Source organism: Lepus europaeus, chromosome 18, assembly GCF_033115175.1.
Source record: "Lepus europaeus isolate LE1 chromosome 18, mLepTim1.pri, whole genome shotgun sequence".
NCBI classification, from domain to species: domain Eukaryota; kingdom Metazoa; phylum Chordata; class Mammalia; order Lagomorpha; family Leporidae; genus Lepus; species Lepus europaeus.
The window spans coordinates 25,596,202-25,623,061 of NC_084844.1; the positions used below are offsets into that span (position 1 = coordinate 25,596,202).

Below are 26,860 nucleotides of genomic sequence, written 5' to 3' on the forward strand. Positions count from 1 at the left end.
GTTACACAGAGAGAGAAGAGGCAGAGAGAGAGACAGACAGACAGACAGAAGTCTTCCATCCGCTGGTTCACTCCCCAGGTGGCCACAATGGCCGGAGCTGTGCTGATCTGAAGCCAGGAGCTTCCTCTGGGTCTCCCATGTGGGTGCAGGGGCCCAAGGACTTGGGCCATCTTCTACTGCTTTCCCAGGCCATAGCAGAAAGATGGATCAGAAGTGGAGCAGCCGGGACTTGAACTGGTGCCCATATAGGATGCCAGCATTGCATGCAGCAGCTTTTCCCACTACGCCACAGCACCAGCCCCCCAAATCACCATTTTTACCCTCTGAAATATGACACCCAGTAGCCATGGTTCAGCATAGACTAAAGAAGTCTTAATACTCCCGGGTACCTGAGGGACTATCTCCAAACTTCCTGGTAAAATCTAAGTGCTTACGTCTTTGGCCGCCCAGTTCCGAAATAATTACACAGAAAATAAGATGACGCAGACACACAGTGTCTCTTTCCGACCTACCTCCTTTCCTCAGCCTCTGTCTGAGATGTCAGGCCCAGCTCCTCGGGGAATGAGATCCTCAGGAAATGGGGTCAGAACGGAAGGAGCAGAGCAGCCTGGGAGGGATTGGGAAGGAGGGTTGAGGGAATGAATGAGGTTATGGGAACAGGGTAGGGAGGGGAGTCCTAACCCTCAGCGTGTCTTCCCACTCTGGTAGCCTCCCTTCTCCCTGGCCCTTTCCCTCTCACTCCTGCGGTAGCCAGATGGCCTGGATTTTAACCTTCAGTACTCGCCATGGCCCACCACACTCTGTCTTCTTAGTTCTCTCGTTTGTTCCTTCTCCTTCATTTCGACTACATGACAGTCACTCCTCAGCTCTCCATTTGCTCTCAGTGAGAATCACAATTTTTGTTAAACAACAGGTTTTAAAAATATATTTGCTTACTTGAGAAGGAGAGAGAGCAAGTGCTCGGACTTGCTGGTTCAGTCCCCAAATGCCTGAAAAGGTTGGAACTGGTCTGGACTGAAGCTGGGTGCCAGGAACTTAATTCAGGTCTCCCATGTAGATGGCAGGAACCCAACTACTTGGCCATCGCTACGACCTCTCTGGGACTGTATCAGCAGGAAGCACAAACCAGGAGCCAGAGCCAAGCATCAAACCCAGCCACTCTACTGTGGGCTGCCAGTGGCCTAACCAACAGCTCAACTGGTAACTCAAGTGCCTGCCCCCTGTGGCCTTTTTAAAATGAAGATTCCAGGGGCCAGTGCTGGCCGCCTGCAGTGCTGGCATCCCGTGTGGATGCTGGTTCTAGTCCCAGACACTCTACTGATCCAGCTCTCTGCTGTGGCCTGGGAAGGCAGTGGAGGATGGCCCAAGTGCTTGGGCCCCTGCACCCGCATGGGAGACCAGGAGGAGGCTCTGGGCGCCTGGCTTCAGATCGGCCCTGCTGCACCCACTGCAGCCATTTGGAGAGTGGACCAGTGGATGAAGACCTCTTTCTCTGCTTCTGTCTCTCTGTAACTGCCTTTCAAATAAATCTTTTTTAATCAATGAAGGTTCCTGTTTCTTTTTTTCTAATTAATTAATTTATCTGAAAGGCTGAGTTACAGAGAGGCAGAGGCAGAGAAAGATCCCCCATCTGCTGGTTAACTCCCCAAATGGCCACAACGGCTGGAGCTGTGCTGATCTAAAGCTAGGATCAAGGAGCTTCTTCCAGGTCTCCCACAGGGCCCCAAGCACTTGGGCCACCTTCTACTGCTTTCCCAGGCCACAGCAAAGAGATGGAGCAGCCAGGACTCAAGCCAGCGCCCACATAGGATGCCAGCACTGCAGGTGGTGACTCTGTGCACTGAGCCACAGCACTGGTCCTTCCTGTTTCTTAATAAAAGATGTGGTAGAAGTTACCAAACAGATAAAGGGTAAATGTGGAACCAGAGACACTAAAATTCTGGAATATTGGGACTAGTGGCACTCCTTGGAAAACAGAAGGTAGTTTGTTTTTTGTTTTTGTTTTTGTTTTTTTGTTTTTTGTTTTTTGTTTTGCACAGTGAGAGAGACAGAAAGGTCTTCCTTTTTCCGTTGGTTTACCCCCCAAGGTGGCTGCTACGGTCGGTGCGATGCGCCAATGCTAAGCTAGGAGCCAGGTGCTTCCCCTTGGTCTCTGATGCAGTTGCAGGACCCAAGGACCTGGGCCATCCTCCACTGCACTCCTGGGCCACAGCAGTGAGCTGGACTGGAAGAGGAGCAACTGGGACAGAATCCAGTGCCCCAACAGGGACTAGAACCGGAAGATCCTTGAGAGGCCGGCGCCGCGGCTCACTAGGCTAATCCTCCGCCTTGCGGCCCCGGCACACCGGGTTCTAGTCCCGGTTGGGGTGCCGGATTCTGTCCCGGTTGCCCCTCTTCCAGGCCAGCTCTCTGCTGTGGCCTGGGAAGGCAGTGGAGGATGGCCCAAGTGCTTGGGTCCTGCACCCCATGGGAGACCAGAAGAAGCACCTGGCTCCTGCCATCGGTTCAGCGCGGTGCGCTGACCGCAGCGCGCCTACCGCGGCGGCCATTGGAGGGTGAACCAACGGCAAAAGGAAGACCTTTCTCTCTGTCTCTCTCTCACTGTCCACTCTGCCTGTAAAAAAAAAAAAAAAAAAAAATCCTTGAGAGAGACATTAGGGACTTGTGTTACAGATGATGAGATGGATGCTAGACAAGAGGAGGCTATCAGAGGAAGGGCAAGGGACGAAGTCTCCTGCACCCTGTTCAGTGCTGCCTCAAATTATGAATAATGGGCTGGTGCGATAGAGCAGGTTAGGCTCCTATGTGCAACAACAGCAACCCATATGGACACTGGTTCAAGTCTCAGCTGCTCCACTTCTGATCCAGCTCCCTGTTAATGTGCCTGGGAAAGCAGCAGAAGATGGCCCAAGTCTTTGGGCCCCTGCATCCATGTGGGAGGCCTAGAAGAAGCTCCTGGCTCCAGATCAGCACAGCTGCAGCCATTGTGGCCATTTGAGGAGTGAACTGGTGCTGGAAGATCTCTCTGTCTCTCCCTCTCTCTTTCTCTCTCTGTAACTCTGCCTTTCAAATAAATAAATAAATCTTTTAAAAAAGAAAAAAGAAATGAGCAAACTGCCAGGTCAGCACTAACAGAAATGCTAGCAATAACAGCAAACCACGTATGTAATTTATATATATATATATATATATACATATATATAAAATTTCTAAAATAATGTCAATGGAATACTATTCAGTAATCAAAAAGGAAAAAATACCGATACATGCTACAGTGCGGGTGGACCTTGAAAACATGCTAAGTGAATGAAGCTAGATGCAAAAGACTACATATTGTGATTCCATGTATGTGAAATGTCCAGAAAAGGCAAATCTGTAGAGACAGAAAGCAGATCAGTGGTTGTCTATGACTGGGGGTGGAAGAAGGGATTACCTACAGACTCAACGGAACATATTTATTTATTTGAAAGGCAGAGTTACAGAGAAAAAGCTTTCCATCCCCTGGTTCACTCCCCAAATGGCCACAATGGCCAGAATTAGGCTAATCCAAAGCCAGGAGCTAGGCTAATCTGAAGCCAGGAACCAGGAGTTTCTTCCGGGTCTCTCACGTGGGTGCAGGAGCCCAAGCATTTGAGCCATCTTTTTTTTTTTTGACAGGCAGAGTGGATAGTGAGAGAGACTGAGAGAAAGGTCTTCCTTTTTGCCGTTGGTTCACCCTCCAATGGCCGCTGCGGCCGGCGCATCTCGCTGATCTGAAGCCAGGAGCCAGGTGCCTCTCCTGGTCTCCCATGCAGGTGCAGGGCCCAAGGATCTGGGCCATCCTCCACTGCCTTCCTGGGCCATAGCAGAGAGCTGGCCTGGAAGAGGGGCAACCGGGATAGAATCCGGCGTCCCAACTGGGACTAGAACCCGGTGTGCCGGCGCCGCAAGGCGGAGGATTAGCCTGTTAAGCCACGGCGTCGGCCACATTTGAGCCATCTTCCACTGCTTTCCCAGGCCATATCAGAGAGCTGCATTGGAAGTGTAACAGCCGGGACATAAACCAGTAAGCATATGGGATGCCAGCACTGCAGGCAGATTTACCTGCTATGCCATAGCACTGGGCCCTAAATGGAATTCTTTGAGGTTATGGAAATGTTCCTAAACTGTTATGTTGTGATGGCAGCATAATTCTATACATTTACTAAAAAATGTTGTAGAATTATACATGTATAATTTACCCCACAGTGAGTTTTATGTTATGTAAATTATACCTCAATCAAACTGTTTCCAAAACAAAAAGTATTTAGGTTAAATCTATGGATGAGAGATCTATGATGTTGAGAGACCCCACTAATCTTTTCAGGAGAATGTTTCAAGAAACTAATATACCTGCCCTAAAGCCTTAAAGGATCATTGTGGAGGCCGGTGCTGTGGTGTAGTGGGCTAAGCCTCCACCTGCGGTGCCGTATCCCATCCACTTCCTATCCTGCTCTCTCTTATGGCCTGGGAAAGCAGTAGAAGATGACCAAGTGCTTGGGCCCCTGCACCTGCGTGGGATACAGAGAAGCTCCTGGCTCCTGGCTTCAGATTGGCCCAGCTCCAGCTATTGTGGCCATTTGGGGAGTGAAACAGCAGATGAAAGACCTTTCTTTCTCTTTGTCTATAACTCTCTCAAATAAATAAAATATTAAAAAAAAAGGATCATTGTGAGTCAAAATATATGGCTTTTGGATAATGGAATACCCATGTTGGTATTTCTCATTAAAAAAAAAATATTCTCCCACACTAGAAACAGAAAATTTCCTAAGGAAAACAGATCTATCTTGGTTATCACTCTACTATAGCTAACACTGAAGCCAGTACATAGATGATGCTTCATAAAAAATGAATTAAATATACTCTAAATAAAATACACTCTACCTCCACTGTGCTATGTGATTATGGGTACCTTGGGGGGGGGGGGGTGTGACTGGTTTCTACAGTAGTGCCTCAGTGAGACCAGTCTGCATCTCACATGCCCAACTTTCCCAGGTCCCCTGTCCCCAGAGATGGACAGGAGATGCTGGTGATACACATTCCCAAGAGACTGCAAAACAAACAAACAAATAAAAACCACAAAGATCTATTTGTTTCATGCTCTGTTGTCTCCACTTTCCTTCTTCAAATCTGCCTCAAAAATACAATATCTGGGGCCAGCATTGCAGTGTTTTGGGTTAAGCTGCCACCTGCAATGGATACTCACATACTGGAGCATCAATTGGAGTCCCAGCTGTTCTGTTTCCCATTCAGCTCCCTGCTAATGTGCCTGGGAAGGCAGCAAAAAATGGTGTCTAGTCCCCTGCCACCCACATGGAAGACCCAGAGTTCCTGTCCACTGGCTTCTTCCTGACCCAGCCACAGCCATTATGACCATTTTGGGAATGAACCAGTGAGTGCAAGTGCTCACTTTCACTCTCTCTCTTCCTTCCTCCCTCTATCACTTATTCTGCTTTACAAAGAAATAAAGTAAATAAAAAAATAACAATTGTCTGGCCAGCATTTAGTATAGTGGGTTAAGCTGCTGTTTCCAATGACAGCATCCCATACTGGAGTGCTGGTTTCAGCACTGCTTCCCCAGATCCCTGCCAATGCACCAAAAAATCACAGGAAGATGGCTCAAGTGCTTGGGTCCCTGCCACCCATGTGGGAGGCCTGGATAGCTTCCTGGGCTCCTGAACCAGCCCTTGCTACTGTCTGGGGAGTGAACCAGTGGATGAAAAGTTCTACCTCTCTCTCCCCCCTTTCTGTTGCTCTACCTTTCAAATAAATACATTATTTGTCTCTGAGGCAGATCAGCTGTAAATCCTATAACATTCTCCATCTGATTCCACGTGCCATCGCTCTTCTCCCCCACATACCATGCACCAAATCAGGCATCAAGTACCATCAAAATCCAATTCAAAGACAGCATCCATGTAACAGAAGGGAAGAGTGATTTGAGCATGGATCTGTAGTCTGATTTACTTTTCTTTTTTCTTTTTTTTTTTTGGACAGGCAGAGTGGATAGTGAGAGAGAGACTGAGAGAAAGGTCTTCCTTTTTGCCGTTGGTTCACCCTCCAATGGCCGCTGCGGCCGGCTCATTACGCTGATCCGAAGCCAGGAGCCAGGTGCTTCTCCTGGTCTCCCATGCGGGTGCAGGGCCCCAAGGACTTGGGCCATCCTCCACTGCCTTCCCGGGCCACAGCAGAGAGCTGAACTGGAAGAGGAGCAACCGGGACAGAATCCAGCACCCCAACCAGGACTAGAACCCGGTGTGCCGGCGCCGCAAGGCAGAGGATTAGCCTGTTAAGCCACGGTGCTGGCCCTGATTTACTTTAGATCCAGAGCTTTTTTTCAGAGCCAAAAATATTATCTAAAAAGAGCTGTTGTCACAGATAACTGCACAGCTTCTTATTCCATTTTACTTCCTGTGCCTTAGTAATGAGATATTCCCTGCTCCTTGCAACTCCATCTCCTCCACCATTGTTTGCTTCAACTTCCAATTAGACCTCACTTCCTCCAAATGCCCCTGAGTTGGCCTTGACCTTGTGAGATACCGATGGTTCCTTCAGGGCTTCAGCATTCAGTGTGCAGCCTATTATTTCATGCTAGTTTGCAGGTAGATTTATCATTTCTCCTAAGCCACTGTACATATATTTGTCATTTCTCCCCAGCTCTGAGCAGAGGGGCTCATTAGCTGTGGTATTTCCTGTTGGCACCCAGTGCAAACCACTGCGTCCAGCAGTGGTGAGTCCATATTGTTTATTTACATATTTGACTGTTTCTCCAGCCAACATGTATATTTCTCTTTTTAAAAGATTTATTTATTTGAAAGTCAGAGTTACACAGAGAAGGAGAGGCAGAAAGGGAGTGAGAGAGAGCGAGAGAAAGAGAGGGGTCCTCCATCCGCTGGTTCACTCCCCAATTAGCCGCAACTGCTGGAGCTGCACAGATCCGAAGCCAGGAGCCAGGAGCTAGGAGCCTCCTCCGGGTTCCCCACACAGTGCAAGGGCCCAAGGACCTGGGCCATCTTCCACTGCCTTGCAAAGCCATAGCAGAGAGCTGGATTGGAAGTGGAACAGCCAGGACTCGAACAGGCACTCACATTGGATGCCAGCACCGCAGGCAGCGGCTTTACCTGCTATGCCACATTGCTGGCCCCCAACATATATATTTCTGATCACTGCTGAAAGTTGGGGCAAAGGCCCTACAGACAAAGTAGGGAAGGCTGCAGGGTTTGTGAGGCCTGATGTAGCTATTTCTTCTCTTTTTTTAAAAAAGAAAAAAAAAAAAAGTAGGACCTTGGAAGGGGTCTGCACAGGTGAGGGACCCTGACTCTAAGTTTCCTCAGTGACACTGTAAACCTGCGTTTGACTGTAAGGATGAAACTGGTTACATCCGGTCCAGCGCCCCAGCCGTGACTGAATTAGGTGTTTATTCCTGGCTTTTCCTGTGGATTTCCAGTACCCAACATATTTGTTCCAAAAGATGGCTCAACAAACCGGCCTTGGAAGCCAAGTCTCTCTAATGAAAAAGTCGCGGCCGGCACTGCAGCTCACTGGGCTAATCCTCCGCCTGCGGCGCCGGCACCCCGGGTTCTAGTTCCGGTCGGGGCGCCCAATTCTGTCCTGGTTGCTCCTCTTCCAGTCCAGCTCTCTGCTGTGGCCCGGGAAGGCAGTGGAGGATGGCCCAAGTGCTTGGGCCCTGCACCCGCATGGGAGACCAGGAGGAAGCACCTGGCTCCTGGCTTCCGATCAGCGCTGAGCGCCAGCCGTAGCAGCTATTTGGGGGGTGAACCAACGGAAGAAAGAGTTTTCTCTCTGTCTAACTCTGCTTGAAGAAAGAAAGAAAGAAAGAAAGAAAGAGAGAGAGAGAGAGAGAGAGAGAGAGAGAGAGAGAGAGAGAGAGAAAGAAAGAAAGAAAGAAAGAAAGAAAGAAAGAAAGAAAGAAAGAAAGAAAGAAAGAAAGAAAGAAAGAAAGAAAAAGTCGCAAAGGGCCAGACTGCCTCTCTTCCCACTTGGTCGCTTGGTGGCACTTAGAACAGTGCTCCCTGCAGAGCAGGTTCTTTCTCCTACTGTGAATGGGGGAGAGTGCGGACCTTGTACCCAATTCTGGAAGGCCCTGATGGCTTACTGCCTTGAGGAGTTGTGTGGTGATGTCGAAGGGCCTGGAAAGTGTTCCAGTACATTCCACCAGTGGCCTCTGTAACCTCTGCTTCCATTCAACTTTGGCAAAGACCGGGTTGTCTACAAAGCAGCCTGTGTTCTTCTGGTGCAGGAAGCAGCTTGGCTTTGCCTCTTCCATGCCACTCTGATATCACACAAATTGGCATCTTCACAAGCTCCATCCAACACTTCAACCTGCTGGGTGTTTGCCCAGAATGTCAAGTCAGGATTTAGACACCAACACCAACCCTGTCAATTTCTTGGCCCTAAATATCCCATTCCGGATTCTTTTTTTTTTTAAGACTTATTTATTTATTTATTTATTTATTTATTTATTTGAAAGGCAGAGTTACACAGAGAGAGGGAGAGACAGAGAGAGAGAGATCCTCGCCGGCGCCGTGGCTTAACAGGCTAATCCTCCGCCTTGCAGCGCCGGCACACCGGGTTCTAGTCCCAGTCGGGGCGCCGGATTCTATCCCGGTGTTGCCCCTCTTCCAGGCCAGCTCTCTGCTATGGCCCGGGAAGGCAGTGGAGGATGGCCCAAGTCCTTGGGGCCCTGCACCCGCATGGGAGACCAGGAGAAGCACCTGGCTCCTGGCTTCAGATCAGCGAGATGCGCCGGCCGCAGTGGCCATTGGAGGGTAAACCAATGGCAAAAAGGAAGACCTTTCTCTCTGTCTCTCTCTCTCTCACTATCTACTCTACCTGTCAAAAAAAAAAAAAAGAGAGAGAGAGATCCTCCATCTGCTGGTTCATTCCCCAAATGGCCATGATGGCTGGGGCTGGGCCAAGCTGAAACCAGGAACCCAGAGCTTCTTCCAGGTCTCCCACATGGGTGCAGGGGCCCAAGGACTTGGGCCATCTCCTGCTGCTTTCCCAGGTGCATTAGCCAGGTGCTGGATTGGAAATGGAGCTGAGAAGACATGAAACTATGCCCAAGTGGGATGCTGACATTGTAGGCAGCAGGCCTTACCCACTATGCCACATTGCTGGCCCCTCATTCTGAATTCTTCCCAAAGAGATGATTCCTGAACCAGGGTCTGCCTTCCTTAGAATACCCAAGAAGCCCCACCATCTGTGGAGATAAGTAAGAGCAGGCTCAAGGGAGGAAGTCATACATCCTCAATGCTATAGACTGTGGATCCCAGCTATATAGCACAAATGAATGTTTCAATTATTCTGAGATTGCTGGAGGCCAAGTAATTTGCACACATCATCTCATTTGACTACCCTACTAGCCTCATACCCACCCACCTGAGTATGTATAATTATCCCCATTTCACAGATGACATAACTAAGGCTCAGAGAGGTTAGGAAATGTTTGTAGGTCATACAGCCAGAAGTGACAGGCCCACTTGCTTTATTTTAAAATTTCAATTTATTATTATTTTTATTTGAAAGGCAAAGAGACAGAAAGACAGACCTTCCATCGGCTGGTTCACTCTCCAAATGTTGCAACAGCCGGGACCAGGCCAGGGTGAAGCCAGGAGCCCAGTACTCAACTGGGACCTTCCACATGAGTGGCAGGGACCCAAATATTTGAGCCACCATCTGCTGCCTCCCAAGGGGCACATTAGCAGGAAGCTGGAATTAGAAGCAGAGCTAAGACTTGAACCCAAGTACTCTGTTATGGCACCAGTGTCCCAAGCAACATTTTAATCTCTGTACCAAATGCCCACCCCCCTACTTGCTTTCAAAAACTGTGTATAACCTGTATTGGTGGGAGTCAGTGTACTAGGTCAGAGGGACCCAGACCCAAGGGTTCACTCTTGCCTGACACAGAGGTTGAAGGTCAGAGTTAAGAAAACAGAACAGACCAGTCATGCCATAACCCATTCCCCTGGCTCCCTGTCCAGCCCTAAACTCTCTAGAACTCTGTGTTTATATTGCACTGAAATTGTGGAGGTGAGTCAGGCAGATTCTAGCTGTTCCCGGTGTGGGTGTTGGACTTCTCCTCCATGAAAGAATTGCTATTAAAGCATTACTATTATGTTTCTGCCCCAAGTGGACTAGCCTAAGACCAAATCCATTCCCTTTCTCCAAGTTTCCTACTTGGAGGAAGCAGGGAGTTGGTGGGAGAAGGTGAGGGCTTCCATTAAGGAGAAACCTGAGAAAGTTGAAAAGAGGTGGCAGGGTGGCGCCCTTTAAGAAAGTCTGCCAGAGCTGGGGAGCCAGGACACTCAAGAAACTTCAGTGGTGTGCCAGGGCGAGTGAGAAAGCTCTTCATGGGGTCAAAGAGAAGACACACGAAGAGGCCTGACAGGAGACTTGGCAGAAGAGGGTGAGAGAGAAGCAAGAATCTACCCGTTTCTAATTCTGAAACCACTAAAATCAGAAAGGACTCACCCCTTGATTCTGTCTCCCCATCTCTGGAGTGGGGAAGCTAAATAAAGGGAACTCTTGCTGGACTGTGCTCACCAGTGCCAGAAAACGCTGGCTCCATGGCCAGGCCAGCCTGCCAGGATGCTGCTGGAAAGAGTGACTGACTGCTGCGTTTGGTTGATAAATGATGGGCGCCCCTGCCTGCTGCCCATTTTCTCTTTTCCCCCTGCTTAGTCTGCAGCCTCTGCCTGGTGGGGAGCCTTGGAGCAGGGTAGGGGGAGCAAGGTCCTCCAGACAGTATTTAATACTCAGTGATTTATAGGCTGCTGGAAGACGAGGGGTGGGAAGCAGAAGGGGGCAGGCGGTCCCAACTCCAGTTTCCATGAAGCATCACCTACCAAGCACAAGAATCAAGATATCGACTTTTGTGATGTTTGTGCCTTCAGGCCTAGCTTTGGGACAGGATGCAGCCTTCACCCCTCCCTAGGGCCCAGGACTCTGGGACTATCAAATATGAGACCAGTGGAACTGGCTAGAAGGAATCTAACAGACACACGTCCAGATCCTCAACCCTTTTGTTAAGCTCCACACTGCTGGCAGAGGAGAGAAATGCCAAGCATCTCAGTGCTGTTTTGGAGGATTTGTTTGTGGGTTTTTTTTTTTTTTTTTTTTTTAATGTACAAGAATTCTTTTGAACCCTCTATGGCTCCAAGAAAAACTATCTGAAATGTCCCTTCTTATGAGGCCAGGGGGTTAAGTGCCAGGGATGGAAGGCTAAATGCCAGGGATGCTGGTTGCAGGGATTCCTGGGACCGAGGCTAATGGCCTCCCTGCTGTGGGTTCAGGAATACCAGGCTCAGGCACTGGTTGCCCTGAGAGATGCAGCCATGTTTACTTCTGATTGAAGGGCACCACCTTCTGGGACTTTCCATTCTCTATTGGGAAATACAGAAGAATATGCTCAGGGGACCAGGAGGGTCTGTGCTGAACACTCCGAAGGGTCCAAGAGAAGACAACTTTGAGGCACTGAGGAAGGGTGAGAGCAATGATTTATACAGGTTAGAATCTCGTCCCCACTGGTGGAAAGATGTGTTTTGTGAGAAGCCATGGTAATTACCCCCTTCATAAGGATGATCTCAAAAGGTCAAGGGATGAGCCATGAATAGCCCTAATGTCCCTGAAACAGACCATTGTGTAGCTATTGTCTGTACATGTAAGGGAACCCTTCGTGACCCTATTCATGGTTTTTCTTTTTGCTTCTGGGGTTTCCCAAGTGAATAATTGCACACTACCTTATCCCCAGACCCAAGTCTATCTCCTTTAAGCTTCAGCAACAAAATAGTTCCACACACATTTTGTGAGCCCCTACTATGTGCTGGGCATCATGCTAGGCAACGGGGATATACAGATGAATCAACACTTGGCCCCTTCTCTAGGGAGTCCAGAGTCTGGTTTTCAAAAGATTTTCCTTAGCAACCATCTTTGGGATTCAGTAAACAAATCTCCCTCTGTCCCCTTTGTATTTTCATAGATTTAAAACATAACCTCATCCTCCATCTTCTCACAATCTTTTCCAATTTTGTCCCATACATTAATCTCCCTTTTAACCAATCCAGATGACTGTCTCTGGGCTCTGCCTGATATGTCTTTCTTAGCAGGTAGAGTGATCAGAATTAGGCACTAAATTTTACAAGCGAATGATACGTAAATGTGTAGCAAAGTCACGTTATGTTTTCTAATTTTCCTCTATACACTTGTCATTCATTCATATAGCCAACAGTCACTGAATGCCAACCAAGTGACAGGCCCTTTGCTGGGTGCTGGGAATGCAATGCTAAGTAAAAGAGATACTACACTCATGGACTGACAGCCTGGAGTCAGTCTTGGAGAGAAAGAAGGTAAAGAATCCAAATATCACACAAATAAATATGTAATTACAGACTGAGACAAGTGCTATGAAGGAAAGTATAACAGTATGCAAGTGGGGACTCTGATCCACTCTGGAAGGCTCAGGAAAGGGTTTCCTGAAGAAATGACATTTAAACTGAGATCTGAAGGACTAGTGGAAATAGCTAAAGAGTATGAGAAGGGCTGGTGTTGTGGCACAGTGGGTTAAGCCCCTGCCTGTGATGCCAGCATCCCATATGGGCACCAGTTTGAGTCCCAGCTGTTCCACTTCCGATCCAGTTCTCTGCTAATGCACCTGGAAGGCAGCGAAGATGGCCCAAGATGAAGCTCCTGCTGTTGAGGCCATCTGGGAAGTGAACCAGTGGATAGAAGACTAATCTTTCTCACTCTCTCTCTCTCTCTCTGTAACTGCCTTTCAAGTAAGTAAATCTTAAAAAAAAAAAAAAAGGATATGGGAAGAACATTCCAGAGTAAAGAGAGCATGTGCAAAGGTCCCGAGATAGAAGGAAACAGTGCACACTTAAAGAATTACATCAAGGCTGTGAAGCTGTAGCCAAGAAAATGAGGCAGAGTTGTGTAGGGGTGAGCCTGGAAAGTAAGCCAGAGGAGACACCATGCAGAATCCTGCAGGCCAGGTAATGATTTCAGTCTTCATCCCACCAAGATAGTCACATGAAATGAAAGTCTTTACAAGGCAGCTAACAATGGCCCCTTCACCAGGTTACTAATGCTAACTATATTAGTCTTCAAGAAAAATGGTAATGGTGGGCTGAACTGCTTGGAACTTTCCCAGTGTCTTGGCATGGTGTGGTTATGCCTGGCTGGCACTGAGGAGGCCCCAAACTGGATAGATCAGCCCAGTCTACAGCCCTCAGGCAAGGGACAGCCCCTTCCAGCATACACAGAGGCACAGGGTGGAGGGTGGGTGGAGTGCTTTGCCTGAGGTATCAGCTCTCTGGTGACATTTGGAACAGCCCCAAGACTATAGCCCTTGTTCTTAGATAACTCTATCATGTACACCCCCCACTTCAATGGTTTGCTTGCCCTGCTGCCCTTCCACAGCAGCTGTGCTCCCCACCCAATCTGGAGAAAGTCCTTGGATAAGAACTCTGGCTCTGCCCAGAACCTGGTCTGCCCAGCTTAGGCCTCAGTACTGTTGGTAACTATGTACAAGTGTATGTTTTCTTACATATCCTCAATAGCTTTTCAGAAACATCTGTGGAAGCCATGGGAAACGAGAGTTGTAATGGCTGAGCTTTCTGAAGCCCTTCCTTTCATTCCAGACATATCTTTGGAGAATGTGGTTTGGTGTAGTGACATCTGCTGGCAAGGCTGGGCAGGTAATAAAAGGACCAGACGCCCACTTATTGTTGTCTAAATTTCCAGACTAGCAAGAAAATCATCCTCAACCCCTAAGATTGGGTTGGAGTCAATAATCTTGGTTTGAGCAACACTAGGACGTCAAGGTTGTGGCTTCGAACCACGTATGAGCTTGTTTGCCTTAAACAGGGAAAATGCTGCTCCTAGACGTAGCTTGCAACCATCACGTTGGCCAACTGGTTCCCATTTGGGTACAGTTAGTCACAAGAGAGATTGGGTAAGCATGTGAAAATAACTCTGGCCCCTGTTTCTGGGAAAGCATCTCCCAATGTTACGGGCATAAGTATCTCCCATTTTTATTCCAAGTTCTTACCCTCACAGAGGTATGAATTCACAGCAGAGGCATAAATACAGTGTACAAATAAGAGCAGGATTTATTCAAGAAACATACACACCCACCCACACACACACACACAGAGGGAGCAAGAGAGAGAGAAATATACATTCATAGCAGAATGTGGGCAACCCCACATAGAGAGAAACTCATCATGAGTGGGCCAGAGAGTTGCCTTTAAGGAGGATGTGTGGGAGGAGGGCCCATAAGTGAGGTCCAGAAGGGAAAAAGCAAAAGAGGGCATTTCCACAGGCGTCAGTCACTTTTAGGAGGTAGGAGGCCATGCCCTAATGAGTATGCAAAAGAGGTGGAGTTTAGTGTACATGAGGGTTTCTGGGAGTTTCATGGTGCCTCCATGTGGAGTTTAACTTCCACGTGGCCATCATGGGTTCTCCTCCTTCCTTGTTCCAGATGAGACACAGGTGCATTATGGGAAAGTGGGCATACTGGATCGACAGGTGTGGATAGAGTTACAATGCAGGGCTGGCAGAAATTGTGATTCCAGCTCAATTATTCCTACTTAATCTTCCTGTCTAGTTACCCTAAATCACTAACAAATAAAAGACCCACATTGGGCCTAGCAGTTAAACTTCCAGTTAGGGATGCTTTGTGTCCCATATCAGAGTGCCTGGGTTTGAGAGACCCATAAGAAGCTCCTGGCTTAGGACCAGTTCAGCTCTGGCCATTGCAGCCATTTGGGGAATGAACTAGCCCATGGTAGCTCTCTCTCTCTCTCTCCCTCTCTGTCTTTCTGTAACTCTGCCTTTCAAATAAACAACTAAATCTTAGAAGAAGAGGAAAGAAGGAAGAAGGAAGAAAAAGTTGCTTGGGAGGACACTACTGAGGCACTGCCTGTGACACCCTTATCCCATATGAGCACCAGTTCAAGTCCTAGCTACTCTGTTTCCAAACCAGCTCTCTGCTAATGTGCCCGGGAAAGCAGCAGAAGATGGCTCAAGTGCTTGAGCCCCTGACACCCACATGGGAGACTGGGGATGAGTTCTAGGTTCCTGGCTTTGGCCTGGCCCAGTCCCAGATGTTAAGGCCATTTGGGAAATGAACCAGCAGGTAGACGATTTATTTCTTTCTCCTCATCTCTCTCCATCACTCTGCTTTTCAAATAAATTAAAAAATCTTTTTAAAAAGTTGCTGGGAACATCTATATTCCATATTGGAGTACCTGGGTTCCAGTCTCTGCTCCACTCCTGATTCCAGCTTCCTTCTTTTTTCTTTTTTAAAATATTTATTTATTTATTTATTTGAAAGGCAGAGGTAGAGAGAGAGGTCTTCCATCCACTGGTTCACTCCCAAGATAGCTGCAACAGCTAGAGCTGGGCTGATCCAAAGCCAGGAGCCAGGAGCTTCCTCCGGGTCTCCCACATGGGTGCAGGGGCCCAAGGATTTGGGCCATCTTCTACTGCTTTCCCAGGCCATAGCAGACAGCTGGATTGGAAGTGAAGCAGCTGGGTCTTGAACTGGCGCCCATATGGGATGCTGGCACTGCAGGCGGCGGCTTTACCAGCTACACCACAGTGCCGGCCTCCCAGCTTCTTTCTAATGTGCACGTTGGGAGGCAGCAGGCGATAGCTCAAGTGGTTGGGTCCCTGGTGGGAGACTCACATTGGCTTCTCAGCTCTTGGCTTCTGTCTGGCCCAGCCCTGGCTGTTGTGGGCATTTTGGGATTGAACTAGCTAATAGGAGCTCACCATCTTTCAAATAAATAAAATTTTAAAAATTAATATTAAAAAAAAGACCCACATTTTACAAATGGCAGAAAGCAGGGTCATTTTTCACCCTTGTTACAACTGAATGGTTTGGTAAATTGGTTTCTCAGATCACCAGGAGAACAGTGCTTGCTGTTCTCTTCTTGGTTCTTAGTGGGCAAGAGTGACCATGGAGGCTGGCACTGTGGCGTGGTTGGTTAAAGCATCCGTCTGCAGTGCCAGCGCCCCATATGGACACCAGTTCCAGTCCCAGCTGCTTCTCTTCTGATCCAGCTCTCTGCTATGGCCTGGGAAAGCAGTAGAAGATGGCCCAAGTGCTTGGGCCCCTGGGCCCGCGGAGGAGATCCAGAAGAAGTTCCTGGCTCCGGGCTTCAGATTGGCCTGGCTCTGGCTGTTGCAGCCATATGGAGAGTGAACAAGCAGATGGAAGACCTCTCTGTTTCTCCCTCTCTCTATCTGTAACTATGCCTCTCAAAGTAAATAAAGAAATCTTTTTTAAAAAGATAGAGTTATTATGGCTCGTCGGAACTCGCTGTGGTGACTAACTGCCTCCTCACTGCTTTCACACATGTCATCTACACATCCTCTTCCCAGTCTGACTCTCACAACAGCAGCTCCACTGGACGGAGACACCACCACTTGGTGTGACTGGGATGCCAGAGGAGAAAAATGCTAGAGAAATCATTATGAAGCACACACTCTGCTTCCTTGGTACACTGATTCTGTAACTGAATGTGCTTCAAAGCAACTATTGATTTGTCACTCAAACTTAAAGAGTAAATATTCAAGTCCCAGTAGAGAAATGAGTAATGAACAGAACTCCGCAGGAAACAGAACTAGTAAATAAACACCAAGAAAACTGAAGTACATCTTTACCAGAAATAAAATCAAAAGCACATTTGAGGTGCAGTTCTTTTTTTTTTTTTTTTTTTTTTTACAGGCAGAGTGGACAGTGAGAGAGAGAGACAGAGAGAAAGGTCTTCCTTTTGCCGTTGGTTCACCCTCCAAAGGCCGCCGCGGTAGGCGCGCTGCGGCCAGCGCACCGCGCTGTTCCGATGGCAGGAGCCAGGTGCTTCTCCTGGTCTCCCATGGGGTGCAGGGCCCAACGACTTGGGCCATCCTCCACTGCACTCCCTGGCCACAGCAGAGAGCTGGCCTGGAAGAGGGGCAACCGGGACAGGATCGGTGCCCCGACCGGGACTAGAACCCGGTGTGCCGGCGCCGCAAGGCGGAGGATTAGCCTAGTGAGCCGCGGCGCCGGCTGCAGTTCTTTTTTAAATTAAAATTGAAAGATTTTAAAAAGTGGTAGCACTTAGTTCTGGGAATAATGTCTTAAACTGATATTCTCACAAGGATGGTAAAGTTATAAATTTGGGCAAGTGTATGGAGAAAATATATTAGAGGCAGAAATAAAAATAGAAGAGAGCTATAGGCCGGCGCCGTGGCTCACTTGGCTAATCCTCCGCCTGCAGCGCCGGCACCCCGGGTTCTAGTCCCAGTTGTTCCTCTTCCAGTACAGCTCTCTGCTGTGGCCTGGGAGGGCAACGGAGGATGGCCCAGGTGCTTGGGTCCCTGCACCCACTTGGGAGACCAGGAGGAAGCACCTGGCTCCCGGCTTCGGATTGGCATAACACCAGCCATAGCAGCCATTAGGGGAGTGAACCAACAGAAGGAAGACCTTTCTCTCTGTCTCCCTCTCACTGTCTATAACTCTACCTGTCAAATAAATAAATAAATAGAGCTACAGATGCATGCAAATATACACAACATTATCTGACATAAAAGACCCTCGTTCCGGGCCAGACTCTGATCCAGCCAGCATTCTCCCAATGCACCTAGGAAAGCAGCAGAAGATGACCTGAGAACTTGGGCCCCAGCCACCCACATGTGAAGCCCGGATGGAGTTCTAGGCTCCTGGCTTTGCCCTGGCCTAGACCCAGGATAAGCCAGTAGATAAAAGCTCTCTCTCTGTCTCCCCCTCTCTTGCTGTAGCTCTGCCTTTCAAGTAAATAAATATATTAAAAAATAATAATAATAAGATCCTCAATAACCCCACAACAGGGGGAGTGAAAGTGCAGTATGTCACCATTCCACCATGAAATGCTCTACAGTGATTATGGTTACAATTATGAAAGCAACAGAGAAAAACAGAAAATACCAACAACATGTAAAATAATTTCATGCAAACAATGATTGCATCTATATAAAATGTGCACATATAATATGCATATTTGTATGCATGCAGAGAAATATTGGAAGGCAATATAGAAAAAACAGCTTTGTGGCAGAAGTGAGATGAAGGATGTCTTTTATTTTCTTCAAACATTTATTTAATGTTGTTATACTGGGTTAATAGTTTTTAAAAAGGCTGGTGGGTGGGGTGAGGACAGGAGAAAGTTATACTCCTTCAGCCCCCTCCTATCCACACTTGTCCCAAATTGACAGAGGGGAAAGGCCACATCTACTTATTCACAAGGTACACTCAGCTCCCAGGCCAATGCCTAGCACATATCAGATGCTCAACAAATATTTGTTGAATGAAATTGCCTGCAGTCTAAAAAGTCACAACCCATAATTACTGGCTATATTCCATCCTGGGGAATAAAGAGAAATTTGGTCTTGCTGGAATAAAAAAATCAAGGCCCATCCATGACGGCAATTCCATGGCCTTCTTGACAGGTGGATTTAGGCATGGAGGACCCAGGAGAGACAGTCTGTTAGAGAAAACCCAATTACCACTGAGGAGCAGATGTTGCCCTGAGGCCTCTGTGCCATTAACAACATCGTGTAACTGCAACTACAGCCCTGGAGGGCTTCGGCCCCATCACATATGGAAAAGGATGTCTTCATCATAAGACAGCTTTGTGCGCACACTGACTTCCCTCGGGAGCCAGGATCAAGAAAGGAAGGCAGAGCAGTGGAGGAGGGGAAGAGACGAAGGGCAGCAGTGAGAGAACTGCTATGGAATCAGGATCAGAGTGCCTTTTTTTTTTTTTTAAGCAATTTTCAAAATGTGGTTATTTGACTGTTTAGCTTTGGTAGTTATTTATAACCCCAGCTGCAGAGGCGGGGAGCTGTGCCTGAGCCTGCTGGGATCTGTCCAACAACTTCCTCCAGGGTGAGGCTGGGGGTGGGGGCTAAGGGTGATAAAGAATCAAATGAACAAGTGGCCAGAAGGTAAGAGCAGCTCCATGCCATCCCCAGCAAGAGTAAGTAAGGCAGAAGGGGGTCTGTTCATGACTGTGCTATTTTTAAGGCAGCTAAAAATGAAAAGATTTTTAATATGAATTATAGTCACATCAGCAAACTCCAAGATTCTCCCAAAGGGATAGAGACTAGGCCAATACTTTCACTCAGAAGTTATGAGACTGGCCTGGCTGCACTAGCATTGTCTTTAAAAGGTCAAGGCATGCTTCTTCCACCTTCCAAGACAGTCATCCACATGCAGAGGAAATGGCTGTCCCTAACTCCTCTCGGACACACGACTGGTCAGAAAGAGGCTTAAGTGGGGAGCACGGCTGGCTCTGCACACGGCTTTCCTAACTAAGCCACTCTCCACCAGTGGGGTTGAGAACATTCAATTCAGAGCTGAGCCTTTTCAGGTGCCAGGCAACAAGGGAGAAGCAGGACACCGTATGGCCAGCCAGCCAGGGCTCCCAAACTTCAGGAGTTCACAGGTCTTTGAGACAAAAAACAAACTAGATTTGTATTTGAAATATGGAATCTATCATTTTACTGACAGAGGAGTATTTTAAAGGAAGCTGAGGGGTCTTTTACAGAACTTACAAATGTAACTGGAGGAGAGAAGACACAGCTACAAGTAAGAAAGTGTACCAGGACACACAACAAAAGACCCCCCTGCCACCACTGCCGTTTCTAGTCCCCCTTACCTCCAGCTCAGGTCATTACAGCAGTGTTCTTTTTTTTTTTTTTTTTTTTGACAGGTAGAGTGGATAGTGAGAGAGAGAGAGAGAGAGAGAGAGAGAGAAAGGTCTTCCTTTTTGCCGTTGGTTCACCCTCCAATGGCCGCTGTGGCCAGCGCATCGTGCTGATCCGAAGCCAGGAGCCAGGTGCTTCTCCTGGTCTCCCATGGGGTGCAGGGCCCAAGCACTTGGGCCATCCTCCACTGCACTCCCGGGCCATAGCAGAGAGCTGGCCTGGAAGAGGGGCAACCGGGACAGGATCGGTGCCCCGACCGGGACTAGAACCCGGTGTGCCAGCACCGCAAAGCAGAGGATTAGCCTGTTAAGTCACGGCGCTGGCCTACAGCAGTGTTCTAACTGCTCTCCTGTCTTGGGGCTCCCTCACAGCTGCCAGAAGGAGACCTGCAAAATGCAAGTCTGCTCATGGGGCTCCTCTGCTCTAAGTCCGTCAGAACCTGCCCACCTGCTGCAGTCCAGTCTCCTTAGTGGGACACTGAAGTCTCTATAGGAACTGGTTCCCAAAACCATTCCTGCTGCTTTTTATGGCAACACCTCAACCCTCCTGCCTACCCAGTCACTCCCATACGCACTGTTGCTCCACGCCTCTGTACTTCTGTGCATGCTGTTCCCTTTGCACCGCAAGCCCTGGTCTTCCTTGTCCCCTGGTACTCATCCTATGAAGTTACGAAGTTCCACTGGTGTTGCACCTCTTCCATGAATTCACCTCTTCTTCTGTACCACTTGCTCATTATTATTATTATGCTCATTATTATTTATAAAATTATATTATTATTTATAAAATATTTATTTATTTGAAAGGCGGAGTTACAGAGAGGGAGAGGCAGAGGCAGAGAGAAAGTCTCCCATCTGCTGGTTCACTCCCCAATTGACAGCAATGGCCAGGGCTGGACCAGACTGAAGCCAGGATCCAGGAGCTTCATCCACGTGGGTGCAGGGGCCCAAGCATTTGGACCATCTTCCGCTGCTCTCCCAGAAAAATTAGCAGCAGGGAGCTAGACTGGAAGTGGGGCAGCCAGGACTCAAACAAGAGCCCATCTGGGATACCAGCGCTGCAGGTATCCACTATGCCACAGCCTCGGCCCCACTCATTCCTTTATTTTCCCCATGTAATACTCTCTAGGGTTTTGGAACTATGAGCTTACCTGCCTGTTTTCCTCATTTGGCATGACTTAATGGCTGCTATGTAATGCTGGGTAACCTCTCAGTCTTTCTGGAGCTGAAGGAAGGTTGAACAAACAAAAACAAACAACCCCTGAGGCCATGTAAAGATAGAGTTACAAACCTTAGGATGTTAGAGCCATGACGAGGGTGACTGGAGAGGTAAACAACAGCAGCTCCCCGAGGACTTACTCTGTCAGGAACTGCGCCACGTGCTACGGAAAACTCACTTCCTTCAGTCTTAAAACAACCTTGCACAACGACCGCTAGTATCTCCACTTCACAGATGAGAAAACCTAGGCACAGATAAATTTAAACATTTGTCCAAGAGCAATGCAGATAACAAGTGGCAGAGCTGAGATTCAAATCCAGATCTGGCATCAGAACCCTGTACCAGACATCAGCAGACTTGAGGAATAAATAGGATTTGGGGCAGCCACTGTGGTACAGCGGGTTAAGCCAACAGTCGTGATGTCAGCATCCCATATCAGAGCAGAGGTTCAATTCCTGCCTACCCTACTTCTGATCCAGCTTTCTACTAATGTCTTCCTACTAACGTGTCCATGTACTTGGGCCTCTGCCACCTACGTGAGAGACCTGGATGGAATTCCTGATTCCTGGCTTCAGCATGGCCCAGACCTGCCTGTTACAGTTATTTGGGGAGTGAACCAATGGAAGGAAGATATTTCTCTCTTTCAAATTAAAAAAAAAAAAAAAAAAACAGGATTTATGTTCCTATTATATGTCATGGAAGGGGAATAGGGAACAGAATATCTATCTATCTATCTTTTTTATTTTTTTTTGACAGGCAGAGTGGATGGTGAGAGAGAGAGATAGAGAGAGAGAGAGAGAGAGAGAGAGAAAGGTCTTCCTTTGCCGTTGATTCACCCTCCAATGGCCACCACGGCTGGCGCGCTGCGGCCGGTGCACCGCGCTGATCCGAAGGCAGGAGCCAGGTGCTTCTCCTGGTCTCCCATAGGGTACAGGGCCCAAGCACTTGGGCCATTCTCCACTGCACTCCCGGGCCACCGCAGAGAGCTGGCCTGGAAGAGGGGCAACTGGGACAGAATCCCGTGCCCTGACCGGGACTAGAACCCGGTGTGCCAGTGCCACAAGGCGGAGGATTAACCTATTGAGCCACAGCGCCGGCCTCAGAATATCTATCAATTTGCCCAAGGAAAGTATAAATCCAACAGTCAATGCAAAAAAAAAAAAAAAGACCCTGACTGTATTTGGTTAAAAAAAGGGGGTTTAGGCCGGCGCCGTGGCTCAACAGGCTAATCCTCCGCCTTGCGGCGCCGGCACACAGGGTTCTAGTCCCGGTCAGGGTGCTGGATTCTGTCCTGGTTGCCCCTCTTCCAGGCCAGCTCTCTGCTATGGCCCGGGAAGGCAGTGGAGGATGGCCCAAGTCCTTGGGGCCCTGCACCCACATGGGAGACCAGGAGAAGCACCTGGCTCCTGGCTTCGGATCAGCGTAATGAGCCAGCCGCAGCGGCCATTGGAGGGTGAACCAACGGCAAAAAGGAAGACCTTTCTCTCTGTCTCTCTCTCTCACTATCCACTCTGCCTGTCCAAAAAAAAAAAAAGGGGGGGGGGCGCTTAAGAACCCCTCCCTTTCCCTTCCTAAATGTACCTTGCTGGTATGCTCTCATCTCAAGTCCACATTTTCCCCCTTATGATCACATTTCTTTACTTCATTTTCCTTATTATTTTTATTTTAATAGGCAGAGTGGTGAGAGAGAGAGACAGAGAGAAAGGTCTTCCTTTGCTGTTGGTTCACCCCCCAATGGCCGCTGTGGCTGGCGCACCACGCTGTTCCGAAGGCAGGAGCCAGGTGCTTCTCCTGGTCTCCCATGGGGTGAAGGACCCAAGCACTTGGGCCATCCTCCACTGCACTCCCGGGCCACAGCAGAGAGCTGGCCTGGAAGAGGGGCAACCGGGACAGAATCTGGCACCCCAACCGGGACTAGAACCCAGTGTGCCAGCACCGCAAGGCAGAGGATTAGCCTACTGAGCCGTGGCGCTGGCTCTCATTTTCCTTATTTTTAAAGATTTATTTATGTGTTTTGAAAGGCAGAGTTACAAAAAGAGAGGGAAAGAGAGAAATCATCCATCTACCGGTTCATTCCCTAAATGGCCACAATGACCAGGGCTGGTCCAGGCCAAAGGCAGGAGCCTAGAACTCCATTTGGGTCTTCCTAGGCACCCTAGCAGGGAGCTAGATGGACAGTGAAGCAGCCAGGACTCCAAATGGTGCTCGTGTCGGATGCCAGTGTCGCTCAACCCACTGTGCCACACCAGGCCTTATTTCTATCCTGTCGGTGTTAGTGATTTCAACTTCCCACCAGAGTATACATTTTCCAAGGACAAGAACTACAACTAAATGAAATAGTGAATTTTGGACCGGAGCTGTAGCACAGTGGGTTAATGCCCTGGCCTGAAGTGCTGGCATCCTATATGGGCGCTGGTTCAAGACCCAGCTGCTCCACTTCCATCCAGCTCTCTGCTGTGGCCTGGAAAGCAGTAGAAGATGGCCCAAGTCCTTGGGCCCCTGCACCCATGTGGGAGACCCAGAGGAAGCTCCTGGCTCCTGGCTTTGGATCAGCCCAGCTCTGGCTGTTGCGGCCAACTAGGGAGTGAACCAATGGACGGAAGGCCTCTCTCTCTCTCTCTCTCTCTCTCTCTGCCTCTCCTCTCTCTGTGTAACTCTGACTTGCAAATTAATAAATAAAATTTTAAAAAATTTTAAAAAAAGAAAGTGAGTTCTTGGGGCTGGTGTTGTGGAGCAGTGGATTAAGCAGCCACCTACGTGAGCATCCCATATGGGAATGCCAGCCAGAGAGTCAGCTGCTCTGTTTCAGGTCCAGCTCCCTGATAACATGTCTGGGAAGGCAGTGGATGATGACCCAGGTACTTGGGCCCCTGACACCCAAGTGGGAGACTAGGAAGGAGTTCTGGTCTCCTGGCTTCTACCTGGGCTAGAGGCTGTAATCTGTTTTTGCAACCATTTGAGGAGTGGCAGAAGATGGAGGATCTCTCTCTTTCAGTTGCTCTACCATTTAAATAACTCCCCCCCCCCTTTTTTTAAATGGTGAACTTTTTTTTTTTTAATTTTTTTTTTTTTTTTGACAGGCAGAGTGGACAGTGAGAGAGAGACAGAGAGAAAGGTCTTCCTTTTGCCGTTGGTTCACCCTCCAATGGCCGCCGCGGTAGCGCGCTGCGGCCGGCGCACCGCGCTGTTCTGATGGCAGGAGCCAGGGGCTTCTCCTGGTCTCCCATGGGGTGCAGGACCCAAGTACTTGGGCCATCCTCCACTGCACTCCCTGGCCACAGCAGAGAGCTGGCCTGGAAGAGGGGCAACCAGGACAGGATCAGTGCCCCGACCGGGACTAGAACCCGGTGTGCCGGCGCCGCAAGGCGGAGGATTAGCCTGTTGAGCCACGGCGCCGGCCTTAAATGGTGAACTTTTAAAAAAATTTTGTTGAGAGGCAGAGTTACAGACAGAGAGAGGTCTTCCACATGGGTGCAAGGGCCCAAGGACTTGGGCCATCCTCTACTGCTTTCCCAGGGGCCTCAGCAAGGAGCCAGATTAGAAGAGGAGCAGCTGGGACACGAACAGGCACCCATTTGGGATGTCAGCGCCGAAGGTGGAGGCTTAGCCTACTATGCCACAGTGCCGCCCCAAAATGGTGAACTCTTTCATGCTGGCTGAAGTGTTAAAACAATCTATGGAGTCCAGTGCAAGAGGTGAACTAGCTAACACAGAAGAGCTGTACTCTGATATTGGTATGATAAATGGTCAAATCAAGATAAGAGGCTCTTCTAAAATACTGATCTCTAAGGAAGGATTCTTCATCTCTGAGTACCATCCATTCAGACTGTGAAATAGAATGATATTCTGGCTGACTAGCAGGATTTTACATCGGTGGAACACGGGCTGGGCGCTGTGAGGAAGGAGGATACAAAAGCACTGAGACAAGCTCTTCATAGAAGAGGTCCTTGCCACCGCTGGGAGCCAGAACACCCACAAGTGGCCTTAGGAACAAACCAGTAAACGCAAAATAATGGCGCAGTGATGTGAAATTAAATGCTGAGAGGGCACAAAGGAGGAAACACGAACCAATTTCAAGTTTTTATGTGTGCAGTTCAACCCAAGTAGATTATATTCAAAGATATTTCTACTAAGCACTAAAAGATAAATCATAAATACTAAAAGCTGCCCGTGTCAGCACTGGCCCGGGGGAGCGCTGGCTAGGGTCTGGAACCTCAAGGCTGCAGAGTGCTCTGTTTAGCACATCAGTCAGGTGTTTGTCTTCTGCTGCTTTATTCCTTTGCCTGCTTCTGGGGAGGTGGGGAGCTCCATCTTAGCTGGCCTCACGTGGATATTGGGGTCCAGGATCCTAACTTAGGGACTGAGGTTGTCTGGATTTCTCCCAGTTGCTCTTGGTCAAGCCTTGGTCTTCTCAAGACTTCCTCCAGGGAGGTCTCCACTTTACCAGCCTTTTCTTTTCTTTTTTTTTTTTTTATTAAACTTTTATTTAATGAATATAAATTTCCAAAGTACAGCTTATGGGTTACAATGGCTTCCCCCTTCCAAAATTTCCCTCCCACCCACTTACCAGCCTTTTCTTAGGGCTCTTCTTCCAGCCTAATATCCTGGACCAACTTCTTCCTAGACTCTCCCATTATTATTTAAATACCCATTCCTTTCTGGGCTTCAGCTTCACACACAAAAATATTGCCACCCTTTCTCCCCTCCCCCAACTTTGGCTCGCGCTAAATGACCAGAGGTGGGGCAAGGGCTGTAGCACAGCAGGTTAAAGCCCTGGTCTGCAGCGCTGACATCCCATATGGGCGCTGGTTTGTGTCCTGGATACTCCACGTCTGATCCAGCTCTCTGCTCAGTCCTGGGAAAGCAGAAGATGGTCCAAGTCCTTGGGCCCCTGCACCCGCGTGGGAGACCGGGAAGAGGCTCCTTGCTCGGGATCCACACAGCTCCGGCCATTTGGGGAGTGAACCAGCGGATGGAAGATCTTTCTCTGCCTCTCTGTAACTCTGCCTCTCAAATAAATAAGTCTTTTTTATTTTAAATGACCAGAGGTCATTTGGGCTCAGGTGGGGTTCAAAGAGTCTCCAACTTTGGCACAGCACCCCCACCCACATCAAGGCGTATTTTTCACCTCTGGCCCCCCAAGGGCTCGCAAACCCGAACACAGTGGGGGAAGGAGGTGGGCGCTCGGCACACACCTAAATGGAATTCTTTAGAACCACAGTTCCACAAGAATGGTTTTGCCGCCTCCCACGACTAACTTACGTGCCGTTCGCTAAGGGCAAGGACAAAGTCTCCTCTAGCAGACAGGAAACTTCCTGATGACGGACGCCCTGTATTCCTTTTTTCCTGCCCCTTATTCCCACCCTCTTTGAGACACCGAACGGCTCTTAAAACACAAAGTTCCTTGTTCAAAACAGTCCTTTCTAACTTTAGAGTTTTAAATGATAAACGGAAACGTCTTTTATGCAAATGGACAATGAAAGGGTTAAATCTCAGCAACCTGATGGATTCTGGGGGTTTCTTTCCTCGAATCCAGAAATTAAAACGACCGGGTAGGGAAATTTTGCCCAAGGTAAAGATGAGAACCGTTAACTTCAACTGTCAGGCTTCTGCCCCAAACAAGAATGGCTACCCGCGCCCACAAAGGGCGTCACTCACCTAACTAAAAATGGCTGGCCCCGCTTTCCACTCTCGGTGCCTCTTCCTGCCCAACTCCAAAATGGCGCCCGCTAGCCTCAGCGAAAGGAGTGACCCTCCCAGCACCCTCTCTGGCCCGTAACGTCAAATGACGTGAGCCCCAGCCGGAAGTGAAGGAAAAAGCGCTTCAGCCCGCGGCGCCTGCGCAGAAGGCTCCAGACGCTGTAAGGCAGGA

General features: G+C 48.8%; 1 long non-coding RNA gene across 2 annotated transcripts; it reads right to left on the reverse strand.

The window, feature by feature from the left end:
* Nucleotides 1–26,845, reverse strand: LOC133747236 (uncharacterized). 2 transcript variants are annotated; one of them, XR_009864297.1, is made up of 4 exons: nt 26,647–26,845; nt 21,061–21,232; nt 513–607; nt 1–176 (listed from the first exon to the last, which is right to left on the reverse strand). It is a non-coding gene; the product is annotated as an uncharacterized LOC133747236 (long non-coding RNA). The 2 variants fall into 2 exon arrangements; XR_009864298.1 differs by lacking the exon at nt 26,647–26,845 and adding an exon at nt 26,251–26,309.
* Nucleotides 26,846–26,860: the final 15 nt, after the last annotated feature.